Raw genomic sequence first — 26,136 nt, forward strand, 5'->3', positions numbered from 1 at the left:
TAAGGAATATATAGTTCATATGGTAAACAATAGAATCTTAAATCTGATTTAAGCACCTGATTAAATTTTCATGCTGTTTAACCAAACATTTAAATTTCACATAGCAAACATTTATATAGTGTAACACAATGAAAATGGAGTTCTATCTAATAAAATGTTTCAGGATCAGATTTTCTTAAAATTTCTTTCTAGTTTACAGAATTTCAGCTTTGTTGCATTTTTCGTTGAAAAATCTTTACACTCTTGACTACAGTGAATAAAGTAATAATATGTTAATTAATTGAAGAATGAAATCAAATACTCAGACTTTTATGCTCAAAGTTAACAATTCATTATTGAAAATATATGCAATCATATCTACAATAAGAATAAAATATTAACAAAATAATAGTATCTCTCTACTTAAATTGAATAAAACTTTTTTAATCAAAATGTTATCTTTAGCTTATTACAACCTACTAATATGAAAGACTATGATAAAAGTAATAACAGAAAAGAATGAAAAGACGATTTCAGAAAAGAAAAAGTTTCAGTATTTTCAACATTAATTTATTTAATTCATAAGTGAATCAAAAATTTCACTGAAAAACATTTGAAACAGTTAATACGACTTTAAAAAATTTCAATCTCCAGCATATAAAATAAATTTTAATGATATTTATAAATATATATTTAGTTATACACATCATACAATGATCTGGAAAACTTTTAGCCAACATTAATTATCATTTAGTTACACATGTTAATAGATTAGCACCAAATACAATAAAATTAATTAAAATTTTAAGTAATTTAAAAGCCCAAACTTCAAGGCTCCTTACAATACATCTTCCCAAACTATATTGACAAAAAAAGAACTTAATTCCAAACTTTCCTATATATAAAATTAAGCAAAATAATTCTTCTTGGCCTTTCTGTTTCGGTTGTGATCAGACTTTACGACAACATAATGAAAGATATTTTTCTCAAATCCAGTTTACATGTCTATTAAGAGAATCAATCTACTTTTGAAAAACAATTTAGAGTTTTAAAGGTTGTTTTAGGTTTTATTTCTAGTGCTTGCCATTAAATCACTCAGTACCAATTAGCAAATAATTAATATTTTAGAATAGTTCAACTTCTATACTATTATTCTAAATTTAAATATTACTTTTAAATTAAAATGAATTCTTTAAGATATTACTGTTATTTGAAGAAACAAGATATAAAATGAATTCTTTAAGACATTACTGTTATTTGAAGAAACAAGGTATAAAATAAAATCTTTTTTAAAATAAGGGGAGTGGTACATTATGATAAAAGAGAAGTTATTTTTCCTATTAGAGAAATTTGAAGTTTAATGAAATAATAGTGATATAAACATAAAAATTAATGAATTATATAATATCAGAATTTAAGATATATTAAGTCCAATGTGCATATTCCTATTTCAACTTATCATTCTACATTAAACATTTATTTATAAATGAACAGATACAAATTCATAGTATAACAACAATTATTCTAATTTCTTCCAATTAAAAAACAGAGAAAGAATTTCAGAAATGTAACTTTTTTGTTTTGAAGTGAAGAGCAATAACTATTTTTCACATTTTTGTTTTACACAGATAAAAACATATTTCATATTAAAATATAGTTTGCGAGTTACAAGATATTTATTAGATCTGCATGATAATTTAAGTGCAGGACTTCTTTTACCATGTCAGTTTTATCTAATATATAAAATTCTCGTGTCACAGTTTTCGTTGCCATACTCCTCCGAAACGGCTTGACCGATTTTGATGAAATTTTTTGTGCTTATCCGGTATCTATGAGAATCGGCCAACATCTATTTTTCATCCCCCTAAATGTTAGGGGTAGTCAATTATTAATTAAAAACTAACTTTCCCGCCAAAAAAATCTTCCATTTTCATACCGCCAACTTTTCCGCCAAAAAATCTTCAATTTTCCCCAACGCCAAATGATTTAGGCTTTAGTTCTTTTTTTCTCCCAACAGTAATGAGGCTAGGGTTAAGATTTTTCGGCGGATTATTTCAAACGATTCTGTTTATTTTCTTAATGTTTTATGCATTTAAAATTAAACATTGTTAATTAATCCATGTTTCAGATTCATTCTGAAGTACTTTTGAATTAAAATAGCACAGAATAAAGGAAATTAAAAATGTCTAATCTTCATAGCGTTACCCCAACTGGCGTAGAAAAATTCACGCATTTGCTTTACGTAAAAGGCGAAGAAAATTCACGCATGCGCACTGTGTTCTGATCGTTGGCATGGCAACCATTATCAACGGACGATTTAAATTACTTTTAGGTTAGTTGTATGCTTTTGTAAGTAAATTGTATTTATGTTATATATTTTTTGTATATGCTTATAGTTTTAAGTACATCGTTTTTTAAGTAGTTTTTTTTAACCTGTTTACAATGATTTAAATTATTTTTAGGTTAGTTGCATGCTTTTGTAATTAAATTGTATTTATGTTAGTTATATATATATTTTTTATATATGCTTATAGTTTTAAGTACGTCGTTTTTTAAGTAGTTTTTTTTAACCTGTTTTCAATGATTTAAATTATTTTTAGGTTAGTTGCATGCTTTTGTAATTAAATTGTATTTATGTTAGTTATATATATATTTTTATATATGCTTATAGTTTTAAGTACATCGTTTTTTAAGTAGTTTTTTTAAACCTGTTTTCGACAGATTATTTTAAACGATTCATTTTATTTTCTGAGTGTTTGATGCATTTAAAATGAAACATTGTTAATGAATCGATCCATTCATGATGAATCTGAGAAAATTTTGTTGACAAATGCTTGAGATATTACATAAATTAAGAAAGATATTCTTTAGTGCCCATAAAGTTTAAACGCTCAGTGACTCTATTATCAGTAATCATATTATTAAAAAAATGCTTTGTTTCAGTAAAAAATATTGTTATATTAATTGCAGATTAATCCTTTACACTTTAATTTAAAGCATAAATTCTACGAGGGGTAACAGAAAATTAGAGAGATACATATCACGTTATGACTGAAGGCCTTTATAATATTATGAGTGAATTATATGACTATCAAAATTTGAAGTTTTAAAATATTTTGCTGAAGAAGTTGGAATTGCATAAAATATTTAATTATTAAAATTTTAACGAACACTAAGATTGGCGAACCGGCTGGTCGCCAAAGGCGGCTAGTTTCTTTTAAAAAATTTGTTAAAATCTCAAATCTGATAAATAAACAAACAAAACACCACTTGTTATAATTAAACTAATTTTCATTTTAAATCCCTACTTTATGTTACAGGTTAACTATTTTACTAAATAATTTTCATTCACAAATATTGAACAGCATAAAGAAAAAGGCTTGGTGATAAAATGGCCTATTCTCGACTCTTCCGCATAATGCCCCTTTGAGTAGCAAATCATATTTAAAGAAATCTTTCACTTAAAAAGCAATTCGAGATGGAATGGAAAACATTACTGACAAATATTAAATATATAATATTTAGAAATAATACAAAATCTAAAAAAAAAAAAAAAACTCTAAAAAATTATTGATAAATATTACAATATACCAATTATTATTGATGATTTTGAAGTATAACCATAATACTTCAAAAACATCAACAGAAGAAAAAAAATAAAGGAATATATAATGATATATAAAGAAATAACACTAGTTTTAGCAACTGATTTAAGAATTACCAAAATTACATCATTTTATGCAACACAGTCTTTTTATTTAATAAGAATTCCATTTGATTAATATTCTTCATCAATTTTATCATCAATAAGTTTCAAAATCTTGAATAACTATCTTACAAAAAAGACATTTTCCAGAATCCCACTCTCCATCTTTTATTTCAAATAATTATTGCAATAAGTGGTAAAATTTTTTTTCACAAAATATAGGAAATTTCATGTCAAAGGCATTTTTAAGGAATTCAACATTACATAGATATTAATATATTTGTAAAACATAATAGAGAGTTAATTTGTAAACATAATAGAGAGATAATATAATGTTATCTTCAAAGTGCATGCAAAAGGCATCTTAAAATATTTTTACCCCTGAAATTACTTTACCAAATAATGCCTTTTATCAAATCTAGTACAAATGGTGGGAGATAAATAACATTTTTGGATAGAGTAAAAAAATTATTCAAATATACTCAAAATTTCTAGAGTGGTGGTGGTGGCAGGGTGGGGATGAGGGCAAGTTTCATCATTCATTTCAATCTCATTAGAAAAACTCGTTTCAAATTATAAAAAGGCCAGTAGTGGAGGGGGTTGAAGAATCCAAGACATACAACAAGAAAAATAGAATTTTATATCGAGTTAAATTTTTTTAAACTATATTTTACGAATAATTTTTTTTCCTATTCATTTTTTAAATTTTAATTATTAAGTGCTACTTAATAAGATATTTTAAAAACAACACTAATATATTCTTTACCAGAAAAAAATTCTATCATATAATTTATCTTCAGAATACAATTATCTTAATATTGCGAAACGAAGTTTATGTTTTTGTAGATTATTAATCTCAGAACTTTTAAAATTATTGTTTCTTTCGGGACATAACAATCTACCGCCTGAACATCGGCAAACAATGTAAGATATTTATTGCAACATAACGATTTCAAGATAAAACTACAGCATGGAGAAACAAATAGATTCCAATGATAATTAGAGAGCGAATTCAGAAAATGCAGGTAACACATCCCTGTAGAACAATTATAATTTCTAAACAAATCTCGCTGATGCCACTAACAACAAAAATTAACATATTTCAAAGTTTGCATCACAATCAATGATAGAAAGTAAATACTAAGAAAAACATAATAATAACAAGTAAATAACAAAACAGTGTTTTAAATGGTAACTTACTGTGAGTAATGCGATGACTATGAAAGGTAATCATTCAAATAAAACCAATTTAAATAAAATCCATGGTACTGGCCTATTAACACTAGTACGTCATTAAGAAAAAACTTGATCAGTCAATTTTCGAATGATTCACAACACACCGCGCAACAACACCTACAAATAATCGACGACACTAAACGGCAATCCACAGGAACACAATCTCCGTATAATGGAAGACGCGGCATTTTCTTCTGAAAATCACACACAATCAACGTCGCTGATCACGACATTAGCACAAAGATCCATACTTAAATTCCCCAGGACCAATGTTTTTGACCCGGACAATTGGGTATGTTAAACGAAAGTACTTAACTGACTACGCGCTTCTGGTTAACATAGTCGCCAAAACGTACGACTTCGAAATCAATCATTTACGCACATATCGCAGAGTGTAAACAACCAACGACGCTCATTGGCTGCGCTACCATGGCCGATCCCATTCACTAGACCTAGTCTACAGTAGGGATGACAGCAATAGCTTCAAAGATGCGCTGGAGAAAATGCTCCTCTGTTCTCGCGGTAAGGATTTGCGTAAAAATACAAAAATATTTTTTGATGTAAATCAATTTTTGAAATTTTTTATTTACGTATCTTTTTAAGTATTGCGTATTTTCCGTAAGAAATTAATATTAGAGTAAGCATCAGAAATACAGATTTTGTAGTTAGTCTTTATAAATTTTTTTTCTAGAAAAACTTTTTTGGGTGGTTTTAATTAATGTTATTTCAAAAAAGAAAAAACTTTTTTTTTATTTTAATATTATTTTGTAATTATTGTTTTTCTGTGGAAAAATTAAAATCGACGAAAAATAAATGATGAATAAAATTTTCCTAAAAGAAGTTTCCCGCAAGACATAACTTTTTTTGTAAACTTCAGTCATTCTTAGAAAACATTATTCTTTTTAAAACTTTAAATAAAAGTAATAAACGACGAAATTTCGTAAATTAATTTAAATAATGAGAAGAAAAACTTCAAAATTAATAAGTTAACATTTTCAATACAATTTAGAGATTATTTTTTTTTCCTTGCAAATGCAAACATTTATCAGTAGTATTTCATTTAAAATGATTTTTAAAAAATAAGAATCTAAGAAAAAAATATTTTTCTATCATTTCAATTAAATTGAACGGTTTTGCAAATTTTATTTATGCAAAAAAAAAAAAAATAGGTAATGAATTTTGAAAATGATTTACAATTATTTTAGAAAATTTTGCATAAATATCATTTTAGATTTTAATTTCTAATTCTGTCTAATCTTCAATATAAAAGGTATGCAGTCTATTCATTGAAAGAAACTGTTTAAAAATTATTAAATATTTGAAATTTTAATGTTTTGGCTGAAAAGGAATTTCAAAAATTATTTGAAAAAAGCTAAAGAGTCTTAAATTATGTTTTGTAATATGAAAGAAGGTCGTACATCCCTCTCCAAGTTTCATGAATGAATATCTGTTCATAGTATTTGCAGCAGTTCTTTCACAGCAAATATTTTCCATTCAGTTTTATTTTATTTCGTTTCTTTTTCTATGTGCATTTGCGAATGAATGAATGCCTGGAAATTGTTCTTGAATCGAATTTGAACTAATAAAGAGTATTCCTTCAAAAATATTATATTTTTATTTCTTGCAAAAAAAATAATTAATTTTTACATTATATTTTAATTCTATATTTGATGACATCTTTTAATAAAAAAAATGGTTTGTAATTGTAAAAATGTTTGTAAATTTTTTCTAAAGATACAACAATTTCTTTGAAATAGAAGATAGATTAATTTTACTTTTTAACTCTATACATAGAGAAAAAAAAATTGCTTCTGGTAAAAATTTCATCTTGTAACAAAAGCAATAATCATTGAATGTTTATGAAAATAATTCAATATTTAAAAGCGAAACAGCTTTTAAACCATCTTAAAAATATCCAGGAAAATATTTGTCCAAAGGTTACTACTGATCAATGGTATTATTAAAGAATACATGAATACCAATTACTTGTTCTCTTCCGTTTTGATGGCAGACATATTCAAGCATAAAAAACAGCGTAGCTCATAAATAGGTAAATGTATTCGGAAAATAAATATTGTGAAATCATTCACTTCTCTAAAAATATGTATGTAATAAAAATTCATAGCATCATTGTAATTTTAATCATAAGATAATATTTTTATAATTGTAAATACTTCTTTTTTTGTAACGAGTCATCACTTAAAGCTTAAATAATAAAATAAGATGTTTGTTCAACTTAATTACTATTTTTTAGCTATAATTTTAGTTTTTGCTTATTTCACATAAAACATTTCTTTTAATTAAAAATTGTTGTTTTGTTTCATTATTTTTATAATTTTTTAATAAATCATCATTTTTTTTTATTATGTAAATTTTAAGAACAAAGAACGGCAGCGTCATCGAAAGGTGAACCGAAGAATGAGTTTTATACCTTATTCAACACCATTGCGATATTTATTTTAGAAATATTTCGATTTGGAACTAAAATTTCTTCATTCAAAGTGATTTATTTGTTAAGGAATGTATAATAATTGGCACAACTACCTGAAAAAAGTCAATTAACTATGGAACCTGTGGCAACAATGCCACATCATTATCTTATTTGTTTTAATAATATTAAAACTCATTTTATTCTCACCTTACAGGGATTTACAACCAAGACCAGGGACGTATCATTAAATAGGCAATGTATACAATTTTTTAGATTCTCCACAATTTTAGGGGCCACGAGACCATGATTTTTTAAAGATATTTTGAAAATTATTTAAATTTATGCTTTTATTTAACCGTAAAGGCCGTGCAATCGAACTTATTCAAATTAAATCAAGTATTGCTAAAATTAATTTTGTGCCATTATTCTAAAAAAATATTCTAAATCAATTACTACTTGCTAGTTTTATATAATTTTTTTAATCTAAAAAATTTTCGTTCCTATTATTGAATATTATTTACATTTTTTAAAGAAAAGCTTTACCATTTTTTGACTATTTTGTTTAAATTTCCGAAATTTTAAAAAAAGAGGTATACAGAAGGCAACTTTTTAGAAATTGTTCTGCCTTGAAGCTAAATTTGACTGAAAATTACTTATCGATTAAAAACTTTTGCTTTGAAAGTTTTAAGAAAAAAGAGAACTCAAGGATTTGAATTAGTTTAGGATCCCCGGTAGTCCTAGGCATGGCCAGTTTTAAATAAATTAGACAAATGGATCCCATTTGGGCCAATCATCTAAGAGTACTGTTACAAGAAGATTGTTTACTCTCGATTTCTGTATAGTGATATAATCGGTTCGACAGACAGAGCTTGCTTTGTTGTATTGACATTAGGTTGAAACTGAATTTTAGAATTTAAAGAAAAGAAACTTTAAAAGAAAGTTCTGCATAGAAAAGGAAAACACTATTCTATAGAAAATATCTGAACACTCTCGGATTTATGCAATTTTTTTTTTTTTTTTTTTTTTTTTCGAATTACTCCAGAAAAGCTGTACGAATTGCACATGAATTTAGACCCAATAAAAGATATATATGAATTCACACTTATTAGTAAAGATTCGAAGACATTTTGTTAGCCGACCAGAAATTGTATTTATATATATATATATATAAATGCAATACTAAAAGGCGTTTTTGTAATATATATATATAGTCCGTAGGAAAAATTTTTCATTTTTGTTATTTTACATTTATTTTTAGTGTAACAATGATATTAAGCAAGGATAAAAAATTTTAAAAAAATAGAAGGAAAAGATACTTTAAACAAAAAAGAGGCAAGAAATTAAAACGTTTGCTGCAAATGACGCAATTAGAATTTAAAGGATGTAAAATAATTTACAGGAATATTGTAAAGACCAAAAGACCCCCCCCCCCTACTCTGAAATGGAGTAACAATTCAATTTAAGTTGCTGAAATAATTTTTTTATATTTTGCTTTAAATAGCTGATATTCTTTGTCAGAATTGAAAATGAGAAGAAAGCAGTTTTTGCAATAGGAACCGTTTTTGGAATTACAATGATCTAAATGTTATTTACTGGGCAACAAGTTAGCAACAGGAATTATAAAAAAAAAAAAAAAAAAAAAAAAAAAAAAACAGTATTCTACCTCGCAGATTCATAATAAATAAATAAAAACATGAATTTTTTCATAATGTTACTAAATAAAAAATTAAAATTTAAAAAATTCCATTAACATGTAAGTAACAAAAAAAGAAAAAAGAAAAGAAAATTCGAATTTGAGATTTCGATTAATTTACAAATTTCAGATTTCCATGAATCAGAAAAATAAACTTTGGTATTAAGTCTGGGAACACGATATTTCAAAAGCGCTTTTGAACTAGACAGATGAAATTTGGTATATGGCCTTTATACCAAATTTGTAGATTTTAATCGTGTCTTGAACGAAATCTATGAAAGGGAGTCTGTTTGCCCGGCAGTTCAAGTAAAGGCGAACTCAATAAATATAAAATATAGCACACTATATTGATAAAATTTGTTACTCAGATTTAGCATCATTAAATAGATGGTAACCAGATCCGTCAATGGTTTGACCGCCTATCAGTATGTGTTTTTGCCTTCTGTAAAGGCGGTAATTCAAAAATGTAACAAAAAAAATGAGCATTCGCTCATCAATTTAGCATCTAAATACCAAATCTGTGAAAGGGTTGATTATTTGTCAGCCTGTACTTTCTCATACATGTAATTCAAAACCAGAATGACTCAAAAAATTGAAATTTAGCATGCGATCTAGAGACAACAATTACAGGTGGTAATCAAAATAATGGAAACACCTTAGATTTATAAAGAATCCTGTAGGGGCAGTATGGTGTAGGACCACCTTTGGCATGTAATACAGCTTGGAATCGCCTAGGAATAGATTCATTCAAGTGGTGAATAGTGTTTAGAGGAAAATTGTACCATTCTTCCTGGAGATATTGTGAAAGTTCTCGGAGAGATGCCGGTGGAGGATATCGATTCCGTATTGAACGCTCTAAAATAAACCATAACGGTTCAATTATACTGAGGTCAGGTGACTGTACTGGCTAAGGCAGATTAACTTCATCCTCGTGTTCATCAAACCATGATTGGACAAGTCTTGCAGCATGGATAGGTGCATTATCATACGGGAAAACTCCATCTCTTGCAGGAAGCAAAAATTGCAGCATAGGATGGACCTGGTCAGCTAAAATTTCTCTGTATTTCTCCCCAGAGATCCTGCCTTTCAGGGTTACGATTGGTCCAGCAGTCGGTCAAAATTAGTTATTTTGATCGTTTTTGTTTTAAATTAGATATTTAAATAATGATATAAAATGTTTGAAAATAGTAATGGGATTAGAATGGTTTAATTTTAATCCTAACAATTTTTTGGGATGAGAAACTATTTTTAAAATTTTTTTCGAACTTTAGTAAGTTGTGTTAGACGTTGAAAAATTATTTATTTAGAACGACAGTTGTTTATTTCCTTCGCCGGTAAGATGCCGGATTCCTTACGGCAATCGTCCAAAAAAATATAACGCACTGAGCATGAAAAAAAAAATCCATTATAAAATAGCAACACAAAATATGAAATAGAAAATTTTTCTATATTAAATTTTAAAATGAAGGTTTTGGGTACATTGAATTATTATTACGACTGCCTATGTTCAAAAATTCAGGCCTGTGCGCATGATAAATTTGCTTGAACACCAAAGGAACCCACACACTCCCTTTTACAACTATAGATATCAAATTACATGATCTTTTAATTCTAAATTAAAAGATTAGTTGTTAATTAAAAGTGTTGGTAAAAACATTTCGAATAATATAATTTTTTGTGACCCAAGAACGAAGAATACCGCATTGTGTTTCCGTTCAGTTTATTCGAGAAATAGTAAGTAATATTTATTTATTGCATTAGAGCGTTTAGGGTATCAATAAAGTTGCCATTTTATTTTCCATAAAAATGTTCTAAGCATTCTTTTTAAAATTTTATGATTTCTTGCAGTTTCTGTTAGATTGCTCGAAAATGAACAGTTTGCTCAATGATTACATCTTGAAGTGAGATGATTTTAAAGTTATCGCTCAAATTTAAAAATATTGCGGCATTATAATTTTTGTGAAATTGTGAAAAGTTAATTTAATCAAAATAATTAAACAAATTTATTGAAAAAATATTGACAAGAATGAAAATAAATTTTATAGAATAAAACTTAAATTTAATAAAGATCAATTTATGAATACGATGATTACAAACGTTTTTAAAACTGTCGAAAAGTATATGGGGAAAAATCTAGTTCCCTTGCTTGTATAAAAATTGTAATACAGTAGACTCCCGATTATCCGCTGGCGGATTATCCGCGCCTGCCGCACAAAGTTTTTTTTTTTTTTTTTGACTGATTTTTTCAAAAAGGTGCAGTTTTACAGTTATGCTTTTGTAATTACATAATACATTACAGTATTAAAACAGTACATATGTATTAATTTTTCTGTGCATCCTTGACGCCTCTCGTAAATACAAAGCACTTTTCTGTTTTCATTAACAAAATGCATTTTAGGTTAGTTTTGAGTGATATACTAAAATATTAAGTGTTAGTTAAACATTTCCTGCTGTTTATTTTACGTTTTATTGTACATAAAACGATTTTTCAAAGTTGGAATGACTGTTTTCTTTTTTGCTATACCCGTTTTTATCTTTTTTCGGATTATCCGCGATTTTTGTTATCCGCGGCGGCAGCGCCACCCAATTCCGCGGATAATCGGGAGTGTACTGTAATTGATTTGAAAAAAAAAATGTAAGATGGATAATTGAAATCTTGTCATTTCATATGCAAATCTTCAGAAACTGTGCTATCGAAAAAAATGTATTCAGTACAACAATATTCGAACAACAAATTCTCATCACAAATAATTTCAAAAATCCCCTTTATAATATTTTTAATGCTATTTTCCATTAATATAATTTATATCTATTATTTCCTATATTTTCTAATGTACGTAATGTATTTTCTAATGCTCAATTATGAAAACAAATAATTTATATATTTTTATTTACTACCTCACTAGCTAGTGTTTGGCAACAAACTTATATAATGTCAGTTCATATGATTAATTTCAATTAGATTATTTCTACATTCAGAAATTAGGACTTGATTAGCTACTAGCCGTTGTAGAAACGGTTTCACCTATGTTCATCAGTATTATTTGAAAGTAAGAAAAAGTAAAATACGTATGGTTTTATTTCATACAATATTTGTATTCAGAACCTTAAGAAGTTTTAAGATCATTAATCGTAATTAATCACTGATCTTAAGATTTCTTAAGATCTGAGATTAAGATTTCGAAGAAGATCTTAAGACTGAAATTTCGATTATAAATAAATAAAGTATTTATAAATAAATTTATGAAGACTGCCAAAAAATATATAATTGACCATTGGAGAGGAGTGTGTTTTCTAGGTTCCTAAGGCTTTTCTTAAAAGATTAAATTTCACTTTAAGAGATTAACAATGTCAAAAGAAGGCTGCTGGTTTTAATTAATAGTCCCTTGTTTCAATATTTGATGTAATAACACTTGTAGATATTTTAATATAAATTGCCACTAAAAAAGAATTCCAGCAGTTACAAATTCAGGTAATGAGCAAATAAATTATTTTTACACAGTAAAATGCAATGTGCTCACTGAAAAATTTAACGGGCGTATAAATAAACATACATTTATATGCATAAAAGCGTTAAAGTAAGGGGCTCAGAACTCACTGTTATTACATATTATCAGTTAAAACAGTCAAATGTAAACAATAATATTGCATAACAAATGCAATATTTGAAAAGTTTTTGACTGCTTCATTAAGCATTTTTGTAGTTGTACTTAATTTAACGCTTCGCTTAGCTAATTAAGGCGATATAAAATATTATAAGAAATTCCCGGGTATTTGCTTAGCATGTCGCTAAAACTCCATTCAGTTAGAGTAAAGTGTACATATGAGAAATCAAGATGATAGAAATATGTGTCAAAAGAACTTTAATTAAGCGTGAAAATCGGCTTAACTCACATTAGATGGATGACCGCTATTACCTGCTGATGGGAACTGATGTTCGTATCTTCCAAAATCATTATTTAAAAAAAAAAAGTATTATCTTAAGGCATTATCTTAAAATTCATACATTATTTGCATTATCATAAAATTTTAAAAATTACCTTTTTTATGATATTAGTTTTTTTATCGAATCATTTCTTTTCGTTTATTATATACAGGGTGATCAAATAATAACAGGAGGTGTTCGAAGGCCTGAAGCGTGTTATGAACTGGACGAAATGTAACAAAATTTGGCCACCATACACATTAAAGTATGTGGTTTCTATTTAACAAGAAAAAAAAAATTTAGTACAAAAAAAGCCGATAAGGAAAATGTTGGCCCTGCGGTCGAAAACTTTATTATGTAATTTGCTTATACGGGTACTTTGTGACATGACATCGAAGAAAAAAGGAATGGTTGCGGAAACTTAAGTCATTCTGCGATGTCACTACGTGAAGGTGCCTTATTAGTCAAGCTTTTTTGCTACTCTTCGTGAATAGCGGCTGTTAAAACAGTTACGTAGAGGATCGATGACCATAACTAAATTACAAAGAATAGTTGAAAGATTTGAAAGAACAGGAATTCTTGGTGTACCGAGAATTAAGAGGCCGAGGACATAAAGGTATCAAGCAGGAACAAGTTGAAGAAGTTGCAACTGCCGTTATGGACCAGGCGGTAGCTAATAAGCAGGGTACCAGCAGTGCATGTTCAATATCACGACAAACAGATATCCCGTTCTTGATGGTGCAGAAGATATTGCGAAAGATCCTGAAATTTTATCCGTATAAGATATCACCCATTAACTGATGACACTGATCTGAATCTTGGCAATTTCTGGTTGTGGGGCGTTCTGGTTCACTTGAAAGACGTTGTGTATCATGGACATGTTCCTGACATTCTTACTTTAAAAGATCAAATAACTTTACATGCCAGACGAATAAATGCCACTGTCGAAACCCTCGTGTACCGCATACAATTATTGGAGCATCAAGTTGGTAGTCAGCTTGAGAAAAATTTGTAAATTGCTATAATAAACGTTTTTTATTGATATTTGGTGTGTTGCTATTCACTGTTTCCATTGGCAGTTATGTATTCTTTTTCCCACACATTATGCGCTTGTAGCGCCAGCATTTCCCCTATCGGAGTTTTTTGGTACTAATTTTTTTTTTTTTTGATAAAGAGAAACCGTATACTTTAATGTGCATGGTGGCCACATTTTGTTATATTTCGTCCAGTGCATAACACTCTACAAGGCTCCGAACACCTCCTGTTATTTCTTGATCACCCTGTATATATATATATATATATATATATATATATATATATATATATATATATATATATATATATATATACTTTGATTTCAGCCAAAACAATGCTATGTTTATGTTATGAAATGAAACAATGTTTTGAAATTCAAACTCTTCGTCAAAATGCTCACTCGCGTGAATCGTGTGCTTTTGCAAATGTTAAGATTAAGATTAAAAAATTGCTTCTGTTGGACATTACCTAGGAAGAAGGATTTTCACTTCCGCTTTTATTTTGTAGTATACACATTTTTTAATTTGCATTTCAGTAATTTGTCGCAAATACTTGAATTAAATTCATGTTTTTCATTCGTAAAAATTGCATTTCATATTGTTTTATTGTTTAAGAAGTCGATAATCTAGACGAACAAACTGGTCGCTAAAAGTGGGCCAATATTAATACTGTAGATATCTTCCTTAACAATTGAGAAGCTCATTGAAAATATTTTTGGATGTGTTTATTTAATTATTTTTTGGAGATATTTTTGACTTGATGCAGTGTTTTATGATATGCGCTCATATCCGTTCTATATCAGGAAACTTGATATTAAATCTTTCTATAATGTTTAATCAAATAATCAAAACCCGTACTAATTTTGAGCCTGATGATATGACAACAGGAACAGGCACACTCCCATACACATACACATATGCACAAAATAATCTGATATTACGAGGTTGAAGAAAGATCAAAAATTTGTATGAAAGGAAATATCTGTTGACACATTTTAAAACGCATGACTTTGAAATTGATGTGAAAAAAATGTGTAAAACTGGCAAGCTAATTAAATGAAATGTAGTTTCATTCAATTAACTAATAATGAGAAAATAAATCAGTAAAAAAAAAGACATATGATATACCAATTAGGGGAACTAAATCTTAAAAGTGCTAAATATGAGATAAAATTAAGCTAAATATTTAAAAAAAAAAAATACTCACAAAAATTAAAAAGTGCAGTGCTTAATGTCAATTACTGCAATTGCACATTCAAAGTATTGCCTTTATTCTATATAATAAAAGTAAAAATAAAAATGTTTGAAGGAAAAGGTTGAATTTTTACATTGATAATGGGACGAGTGAAAGTTGTGTCAAACAGTGAAAGAAGTTTAATATTTCATGAATAATAAAAAATGAAATTAATACCAATTACATTCAAATTAACTATACAAATTTATTAAAAATAAATAATACATATATGATAATAAAATTGATATTACTGAAAAACTGATTTTTGAAATTTTAAGATGGCATAGAAACCAATTTTTTTACCATAATACATTCTGATGTTAAGGCGGAAAAATGAAAAATATTTTTATCCTCATTTCACCCCTTTTAGGGGGACATTGAAATTGTTTTTAATAGTGTAATTAATTCTACCAAATGTTAAAGAACTACTAACGTCCGTAAATTAAGGAACTAATGTAACTTAACTATATGTTCTAAATTCCGTTCGAATCCATCTAAAGTTTTTTTTTTTTTTTTTTTTTTTTTGTCGTGTGATTGTTTTTTAAGCCAGATTTTTGCGCTGTAGCTTCTGAGGGTAAAGACCCCTCAGCATAAGAGGGCCGAAGTCTGACTTCTAGCTCAAATGAAGATAGCACACACACACTCGCTTGCACAACCCCTTTTTACAGGGGGCTCATTCACGCACCTCACAGAGAAAACAAAAGGAAGAGAACAACCATGCCCGAACCCGGAACGTCTAGATCACGGGGAAGACGCGCTACCCTTAGGCCAGGACGCCGGCCCATCTAAAGGTGATATGTATAAAGTTCAAGCAAACAAACGGACATTAAATTTTATATGTATAGATAGAGAAAAGTAACAGAAGTATCTGTCTGGTTTATTTATTTTTTTAAAATTTCATTTAAGTTTATGATCATCAGGAATTTCTCTTAAAATTTTAGTTTTATTATATGGTTAATGTTAAATTAAAAATAGAAAATGGTATTGTTATTCTATATATGAACAATTCGCCTTATACCGGAGTTTATGACAGTAATTGCTATGTCCTTTAACTATACATCACCTTGCGTCTCTTTCACGCCGTTTACATCGAGATATCTATTTTTCTTTAAAGTTCGCAAAGAATCCGAAATTTAAAACAACTCGGCGCTCATACTGAAAGACAAGAAATTATTTTATTTAGTTTAAACATATCTTTAAACCAGCGGGAGTAGTCTACCCAAAACTTTCTCGCATATTCTCTAATAAAGATGTTGTCCGAGAGAATGCTTTGAATGACATTGGCGTACAATAATTCCCAAATATTAACCTTTGGCGTGAAGTTAGCATTATTACTGAACCTATCGTGTAATCCTTGGCACATTTTTGGCGATTAATCCGTCGAATGCGGGTATTAATATCCAAAAATCGAATTTGTATTTTAGATGCTTACTCCTCAAGCGATTGAAATAAAATTTTGACGCAAAACTACAATTGTAGTCAAAAAATCCCTTACCAAATTTGATATATTTCAGTCATTACGTTTTTGAATTATTGCGTTTACATATTTCTAAAATTATAGAGGGATAGATGGTCAATCTTCTGCTGGTTTTGGTTCAAAATTAACCCTATGCCAACGAGTAAACGCCATAGTATCAAGTCGATAATTCGCCAAGTATTAAGCAATAAATTCAGTAAAAATGCTTAATTCATGCAAAAGATTAATATTCGCAAAAATATTAAAATTCTATCATTTTTTCGGATTTTTGAGAAATTACATTAGCATGTTTCTGAAAATGCCGATGGATAGACGGCCAACACTTTGTTGAATTTGGCTCAAAATTGATGCCCATGCTATAGATCTTAAATCTGTGCACCGAATTTGATCAAACTTACTTTTTTCGTTTTCTAGTTATCGTGTTCAATTATATTCGAACTGCCAGACAGATGGACTTCCTCTGAACGGATTTTACTCAAAATTTTATAGAAATCTACAAATTTGGTATACAGACTGTATACCAAATTTCATCCGTTTAGCTCAGGTCTTTTTTGAGTTACCTTTATCACAGACAGACATTTTCTAAAAATGTGTTGTTCGAACTCAAAAAAGTCTAAAACATAAAGATTTGTCTACATCTCGAGTTCAAATTTTTTGACGATTATAATATTTTCTCTATACTACATATACGAGAAACTAAAAATCTATCAGAAAGTAGTAATTAAAGGGATTATTGAAACGTGTTGAACACCAATAAATTATATATATATATATAGAGAGAGAGAGAGAGAGAGAGAAAGAAAGAAAATATTTGCCTCCTCGTAGATTTTGAAACAAGACTCTTGCCACAACGAACCAAAATAAAAAAGAAAGAAAGAAAGAAAACCAAATTAAAAATTTAATATCATGTCGGATAAACAACGAGTCACCGAAAGAACAGCAGTCAAAACATTAAAAAACATTTTAGTGTTGCTGAGTGTTAATATTTCACTTTTATACTTCCGAGTTTTAATTAGAACACAATCTTAACTTTCGACTTGTATGCAAGGAATGTTAAAATGAAACACAAAATTTTTTAGTTGAGAAATAAGTAATTTAAAAATGTTTCATATTTTAAAAGTTTTGAAACAGGCAGAAGAAAACATTTTATGAATATAATGAAATGAAACAAGAATTATTCACACAAATAAAATAACTAAGCTTTTAAAGCAAAGAATAGTCATATTGCATTTCATTTTAGTTGAAAAGCGTATATTACCCGTCAACAAAATTCTAGTTCATGGTTTTTGGCTTTAAACCATCTAAAAGTGAACCTTTTTCGCTGAAATTGCCATATAATATGTATTTTGATACATAAATCAATAATAATTCAAACAGCAAAAAGTAGTTGAATTTAACGAATTTATAATTTAATTCAAAATAAACAAAATTTCTATGATTGATGAAAGTATGAACAATTACATTTTACTACCTGACAGCAAGCGTTTTGGCATCAATAATAGTTTGACACCTACAAGGCATAAAAGCAAGGAGAGTTTGGATGATAAAGAGAGGTATCTTCCTTCCTTTTCCCTCAAGTTGGGAGAATTTTTCATCCGCATTTCTTGCAGTTATTTCTTTTTTGCAATCGACGATGTTTCAGCTTGGCCCACACCCCTTCCATAATATTAAGGTCCAGGAATTGGCTTGCACAATCAAGAAGGATCACATAGCTGTTCTGTGACGGATGTGCTTACTTAAGTGTTTTGGATCATTATCTTGATGGCAAATAAAGAAAGCCACAACCTAGAGAAATTCGTGTATACGGACGCATAGAGTTCTCAAGAATGTCTTCATACTTAAACTGAACAATTATTCCCTGAGATATTTACGCCAAGGAGATATCTTAACCTTCCTGGTAGACCTGTACTAAGGCTAGAGATGCATCCCCAAATCATGTCATTTCCATCGTCATGATTCAATGTTAGAATTTGGTACACGGGGTAGGATCGTGTGGCTTGGAATCAAAGAATCCACTATACCACATCTGCACCAAACAACATGAATTTGTTTTCATCACTTCAAAAGACATCTTCCCGCTCTTCTTCAGCCAGTCTTCGTCCATTACACTCGCGCCTTGAGTTTCTTCGTAGAGATAATCAGTTTCTTGACGGGGCGTCTTCTATTCAGTTTAACTGCTTGATAATCCGAATAGAGGGTCTTGAGTTTTGGAGGCTCACAAATCTCACGTGCAATGTCTACAGTCGTCAGTGGGAATTGACACGTGGGAGACGTGGGAGGGGATTGACACGTGAGAGACGTGGGGAGGGGATTGACACGTGAGAGACGTGTAATGTTTCTGTCAAAAAGGTGAGATGTAGAACGACGATGTTCTGATTTCTGAACATTCGGCCCTCCTTCCTGATCATCCCATCTATACCAGAACTTCGATATTCCACTCTCCGATGTGTTGAATTGCTTTCTAAATTCGCGAAGAGACCGTGAGCTTGTCCATTAACTATGGTTTCCTGATGCTGAATGATCAGATTACTAATGCCACCGCAAAAATCCATTATCAGCAAGAATAATGAAAATTTAACTAAACAAAACGCGCACATAAAAACATCCTAAAATAAAACTAATAAATAAAAAGACATCACACCAAATGTAATGAAATTTCAAATTTTCCAAAACTTTGTTCATTATTACTGTAGTTGATGTAACTGGGTGTACGGTACTTCCGAAAATGCACGATAGTCATAGATTCGATTCAGAAGTTTAAAATAATTCTTACCAACACTGAAAGACAATATGTTCAAGAAACAAGAGTTTGATACTTTTTTGAACTGTATTAGATCTATAAAAGAAGTGAAAATCTATCTTACAGAAATCCAAATTATTGAATAGATTTTCTTCAAAATTTGATCATAAATTCTATAAGCATAAGGATAATTTTCTAATGATTGAAATTTTCTTAATAGTTGGTTAAATAATTTTTCATTTAAATAAAATCTGTGTTCTAAATAGAAGAAAAGGATTTTATCTTTAGTGTTGTCTTCCTGTTTAATGAAAATGTTATAGTTATTTTAAATCATTTTATTTATTTATTTCTGAGTTTAGTCAAATTTTGTAACATTCCTTTAAAAATTATTAATAGTGTATATAAAATAACAACCTTGTGTGGTTTAGAAAGATAATTCTGTAACATACGTAATTTCTTTTTAAAATTCCGAGTTAAAAAAAATTGTTTAATGAAATCTATATTTTTGTTTTAATTAAGAGCAGGCATTAAGATGACTTTTTATTTTTTAATATTTTATAAAATATTATATACATATAGATATACATTTTATCAATTATTATATACATATTAAATATATATATATTTAAAAACATATGAAAATGTTTTCATGTCAAGTTATGCTGGATGTCTATTGAATGAATTGAAAATGGGAAAAAAACGACGTAAGAAATTTATATATATTTCACTGTTTTAAGAATAATAAATTAAGATAATTAAAGTTAAATAATCTTCTATTCATTGTAATGTCTTGATCTAGACTGATCAAATAACGAAGCAAAATTTCCAGACAATTCTTTATTTTACAGCCCTATATATACAAAAGAACAACTTGTTCTAATCTTGGTTAAATAAATAGTTATTTACACCTGTAGTAGGAGACGCAACAGTCGAAGTCGAAGGTTTCTCTTGAAACTTAGTTCTCCATCAATATGAAGAAACAACACCACAGGGACCTAACATGTTGTTAGTCAACACAACCACTCCAGGGGTAGTTCTCGGACTCCGAACTCGTGGGCCTAGTTCAACAGTCTGCCTACAATTCGTTTGTTCTCCTCTCCCTAAAAAAATATCCGCACTTTATTTCGGCGGCAATCTCCGCCTCTTAATTTACATTGGTCATTTGAGCTCTCTTTCGGCCAATCGGGGTTCAGCAATATGCTCCCTCAGCGGCACCAGTAGGTCGTGGGAAGGTCCTTTTAGTGATGCACCTTTCATAACTGATTATTCTGGAATACGGAGTTACCATAGTCCTTTTACAATGATAAACATTTAGCATCCAGATGTTTGGACACCCCTTTCTCTTTGATGGTACTATCAATATCTCTTGGACGAGGAATTCCCACATGTGGTCTTTCACAGTAGTCGCCAATGAACAGATACGAAATCACCCAGGGGAAAAGATCCAACATCTGGCTATCTCGAGGAGTTTAGTAATTAACAGCGACGATGCAGCTGGCTGTAAATGTCTTATCAGTACTGGGAAACAGGGAATGTTACATCATAAAATATTTTACAAACTATGTATACTAACTCTAAAATGCAGTGACAGTTATATGTTGTTTTAAATTGACAGTTTTAAAAAAAATAAATATCATTTTACCTAAATTAAATATAGAAAAACTCTGTAATGAAATTATTTGTGAAAACAATTAAATTTATTTTAATTAAAATAATGAAAACTATTGATACAAATTATACTTAAAAATAAATTTCAATAATTTGTCAAATCAAAATTAGGAAGCAAATCAAATTGGTATAGTTTGAAAGAACATTTCCTTTCTTTTTTGTCACCAGAAAGTCATTTGGTCAGTCGAAATATCGGTTGATATTTATTTAATTGAAAATACAATTCAATGCAATTTGAAAACATTACTCCGAGGTGCAAATTTTTCCTTTTCTAAAGTATAATTTTGGTAGCTCTAGATTCTAGTCTTTTTTATAGAGCAGATTATTATATTATTGAAGGAAATTATTTTATTCCTGTGAATCAAAATTCTGTATAAAAAATGAAAATCGTTTGCTTGTAGGTAATAAGAAGAAAATATAATTTGTAAAGGGAAGAATTAAATTTGTTGAGCATCATCTGTGTATTACAACATCTGGTGACATTAACAAGTTTTTATACAAATTATCTGTATTTCATATTTTCCTTTATTAAATTAATTTAATATTTTTGTGACGAAAGAGCGACTTGTGTAAATCAATCATATATCAAATATGCAAGAAGATAAATTAAAATTTAAATACTGTTTTTCAAAAACTGAATTTGCTATTAAGCATAACATAATTGCAACCATGCACAGTTAAATAATAATTGAAAATATAAGGATTCGGCGGATGTCTTAAGTTATTTTACGACTGCTTTATGAGTATATGTATATGAGCGTTGAAATTTAAAGTAAGTTTGGTGGAGAGAAAAAATACTATGCATTTACGGTCTAGTGCTAAACATTTTTTTTTCAGGCGAGAAAATGTGATTATTTTATTTGTAAGATAAGATATTAAGTGAAGCTTTCAAAATATTTTAACAATTCTTGCAGTTCAGAATCTGTATCAAAATATTAAACTTGGTTATTTTTTGAAACCATAACATTTTCAACTGTAATATAATAACTAAGATTTCAGTTGATGATTTAGACTTTTTTCTTTCTCTTTCTTTTAATACCAATCTATTCCAAAAGTATTTGGATATATTAAAGAAATTTATTTAAATTTGCTACATTTCTATTCCAAATGAATATTTTGATGAAAAAGAAATCTCTATTTCTTTTTCAACCAATGCAATAAATAAATAATAATTCATTAGTTTAGTTTTTAAAAATAAATTTTGAACAAGGTGCATGAGTTACGAATTGCTTTCTGCACTAAAAGACGTATAATTCGAAACTATTCTCATTTATATTTTATACCATTTACATTGTTGTAGAAGCGTATACCTAAATAAAATGGCGCCCGGGGCAAGTATCAAAACGAAGTCCCATATGTTATGTCTGAGTGGGAGTTGAATTTACTCCTAAATAATTATATATACATTTTTTTTAATGTTATGATCTAGCAATTAGCCAATGCGTTTTAATTACTCAAACAAAATAATTTTAATCCTACCCAGTTACGCCACCGCATTATTGTTTTAATTGGAAAAGAATAATTGCATTTTGCGAGTAGCAATTTTCATATCAGTTGATTTATCGAGAGAACCTTAGTCTATGTGTCTATGTTATCGTGTTAATAAAAATAAAAGGTAAAATTCTTCTTTGAAATTAATATCCAAGAAGATTTTTTTTTTGTTTTCTGTATACGAAGTATAAAAAGAAAAATGTGATCGTCAAAAAATTCGAATTCGAGATTTCGGCTAATTTCAACTTTTCAGACCACCATGAGTCTGAAAAGCACATACATACATTTTTGGAATTATGTCTGTCTATATATGAACACAAAAACTTCAAACTTATTTGAACTAAATAGACGAAATTTGGTGTGTGGTCTTACCATCAACTTCATAGATTTCTATCGAATTTTGAATGAAATCCATTAAGATTAAGTCTGTCTGTCCGGTTGCCCGAAAAGATCTAGATCAATAAAAGTTGGTACACTAATTTACCATCTAAAATGCAAATTCATATCAAATTTGGAATCAAAGTTGCCTAGGGGTGGATGCCTGTCGATCTGTACTCTCAAATATATAACGACGATAATTTAAAAACGCAATGGTTTAAATAAATGAAATTTAACGTGTAAATGTGTGAGAAAAATTGTATTTCTATGCCAAATTTGGTTTGAATTGGTCGAAAAATAAGCTTCGAAAATACATATTGAATATTCTGGTATTTGGTATTCTGTGTGAGGGATTAATCGCCAAAGATAGCGCATTAACTTTAATAGAAACACAAATTCCAATCAAAGATCGATATTTTATAACAATTATTCATCTGTGCCATGCAGTTAATATGCAGGTGTCAATTTTCTTTACTGTATTACGAAGCATTCAATTCTTATGTGTGAAAATAAAAATCTGTGCACTTGTAGCGTTCTCGGCTTTGCCCAAATTCCAAAATTAAATATGTGGTATTTGTATCAAAATTTATGTCTTGGTAATATGGTCTACTCTGTTTTTTTTCCTTTTTTCCTTCTTTTCTTTTCTTTTCTTTTTTCTTTTTTTTTCTGAAATTTTAATGTTTAAGGTTTAAATAGATATTTTTTTAAAAAAAGTTCTGCACAAAATATATCGACATTAAAAAAAAAGTATCCAAAATCATCACCAAAAAACATCAGATTTTGAAATAATGAAAAAAAAAGAGAGAGAGATAGGGACGAACCATCTGAGGGACAAGCGACTTTTAGTATATTGAGAGGACTTTTATGCAAGGTAATTGAAGAACACTGTCTGTTTTAAAATACGGAAGAACTTTCTACGCTTTTTTACCCCACCAGTCTGTTTCGATTTTATACAAATAGGGGTGAGATGAGGCCCTCTTCAAGAGTTACGGCCAAGATAGGGAAGAACGGGGTGGGGGTGGGGGTGGGAATTCTGCGTACAGCTGTTTTCAGCAGTAAAAAACGCGGAAAATGGTTTTAGATTATGTGCCTAAATGTTTGAAGCAAGCCATATCATTTTCTATTGTATCGTTTTTTTAGAGTATTCTCTGATATTAAAAGGAATCGACATTTTCCTTATAATTCCGAGCCTCCAGCCTTTAAGATAAGACGCTTTTTATAAGCAAAGGTGGGGGGGGGGAAACATTATTACTGTAAGACCCCAATTTTTCAATAAAATAGGCAATTTTTTGCGTCAATTTAACGAATTTTAATTGAAACAAAATCTATTGCATGAATAAATCTTCTGTGATTCAATTTCGCGCAATATTGGTGCGCGGTATTACCCTATAGAAATTCTGTAATCTAATAGATACTTTGTTTATTTTACAGATGCCACGAAATTATATAAGAAATATAAATAAATATCTGGGAGCAAGGCTCGCTCAACTAAAAGCATCCACTGAAGCAATTTTACAGGGCGGCTGAAAAACCAGAGAAAATTGGGAGATCTTTTGGAATCCTGAATCCACCTCATGCGAGACAAATTTCTACAATCAAATCTTTTGGAAAATCTTTTTAGATGGATACTGGTTTTTCCCAATTTCCCGAGAACTAGAGTTCGTTAAACACACTCTGAAGCTTGGTAAGCTGTTCTGTAACTGTTGTGATAATGACTGTTGTGAGTGTGCATTCAAAAGTCACAAAAATATTGGATCGAAAAGGAACGAAACAATTCTTCGTCTTAGGACCTAGGGAAAGTGTTGATAATGCCACAGAGTTTTGTTCTTATAATGTTGCAAGTATCTAAGTTTTGAGCATGAATCTTATGAGTTCAGTTACTCAATTTGCTCAAATGGAACTCATAATGACTGTTGTGAGTGTGAAAGCTTTGTAAATTTTCATTTTGTTATCATAAATTCATTTACTAATGCTCGTTATTTTAATAATTTATTCCTTATTCTCGTGAAATGCGCGAATTTTCAATCAAATTGGAGTTTATTTGCATTTAGGGTATATTCATTAAAAAAAGAAAAAAGAAACAGAGTTTTTACTTCTAACTCAATTCACAAAATTTCAGCTCCAAGCCACATGGATTGTATTCCCACTTAGTCCGTGGAATTTTCTGCCATAAGGAGTAATCCAATGCAAATAAATTATTTAGAAAATTGATTAAAAAACAAACAAACAGGACCAAAGAATTGCTCTCACTTCACACTTAATGGATAATGGTTGCACTTAATAAATAATTGAAACTGGTTAGTGAAAAATCATTGCTCATCCAAATTTATTACATTAATCATTGCTTGTAGTGATCACGAATGCAAAGATCAATCGATTTGCATTGAATGAAATAGCAAAGGATAGATCTATCACATCTAAATATTTAAAAACTTCGCTTATAGTGATCCATTTGGATGTCTCTGCGGTTCGGCATGGAGGTTTTGTTAAGATCAATAAAGAGAATAGCCTTGATTCATTGCAAAGCAAGCAGACTATTTCAAAGAAGATTATGAGGCCTGGTTTAACATGAATGTTAATTGAGAGATAACAAATAAACTACAGAAGGAATAATTTTTTTGTGGATCGAAGAGTTGACGGCATATAGCATGAGGGCAATGAAATACAGAGAAGCCAGAAGAGAAATCACCATCAACCTACTGAAATCTGCACGCCCTTCGGCACTTAAGAAAACCAGTCCAATATCTTACTGAATCTTTTACTGAGCATTATTCATATGAAAGGTTTATCCAACGAATATCTGATAATAACCTCTTAACCAGCTGGAATAGTCTCCCTAAAATTTTTTCGCATGCTTTTTAATAAATATGACAAGCGAGAGAACGCCCTGCAAGAAATTTGCGTGCAATAGTTAAGAAATAACTTATGACGGGATTTTAGCAGGTTTGTGGAATCTATCATGTCCTCCTCGGCGAGTTATTTGGCGATTAATCTCTGGCATGAGTGAATAGTATCCAAAATCAAATGTGTGTTTCATACACATTTCTTTCAATCGATCGAAACCGAGATTTGATACAAAACTGCACTTGTAGTCACAAAATCTCATATTTAATTTGATATACTTAAGTCGTGGCTTTTTTTTAA

The 26,136-nt window shown here is 29.3% G+C and overlaps 1 protein-coding gene and 1 long non-coding RNA gene across 2 annotated transcripts in view; one reads left to right on the plus strand and one right to left on the minus strand.

The window, feature by feature from the left end:
* Positions 1 to 5,256, minus strand: part of LOC129955414 (insulin-like peptide receptor) — a 134,054-nt gene extending 128,798 nt beyond the window's left edge. The window contains exon 1 of the mRNA XM_056068221.1: positions 4,886 to 5,256. The gene's annotated coding sequence lies outside the window, so the exon portion shown is untranslated. The remainder of the gene's footprint in view (positions 1 to 4,885) is intronic.
* A 3-nt stretch (positions 5,257 to 5,259) lies between these two features.
* LOC129955512 (uncharacterized) lies at positions 5,260 to 24,962 on the plus strand. The gene is made up of 2 exons (XR_008782681.1): positions 5,260 to 5,443; positions 24,424 to 24,962. It is a non-coding gene; the product is annotated as an uncharacterized LOC129955512 (long non-coding RNA).
* Positions 24,963 to 26,136: the final 1,174 nt, after the last annotated feature.

This window comes from Argiope bruennichi, chromosome 2 (assembly GCF_947563725.1).
Source record: "Argiope bruennichi chromosome 2, qqArgBrue1.1, whole genome shotgun sequence".
Taxonomy (NCBI): domain Eukaryota; kingdom Metazoa; phylum Arthropoda; class Arachnida; order Araneae; family Araneidae; genus Argiope; species Argiope bruennichi.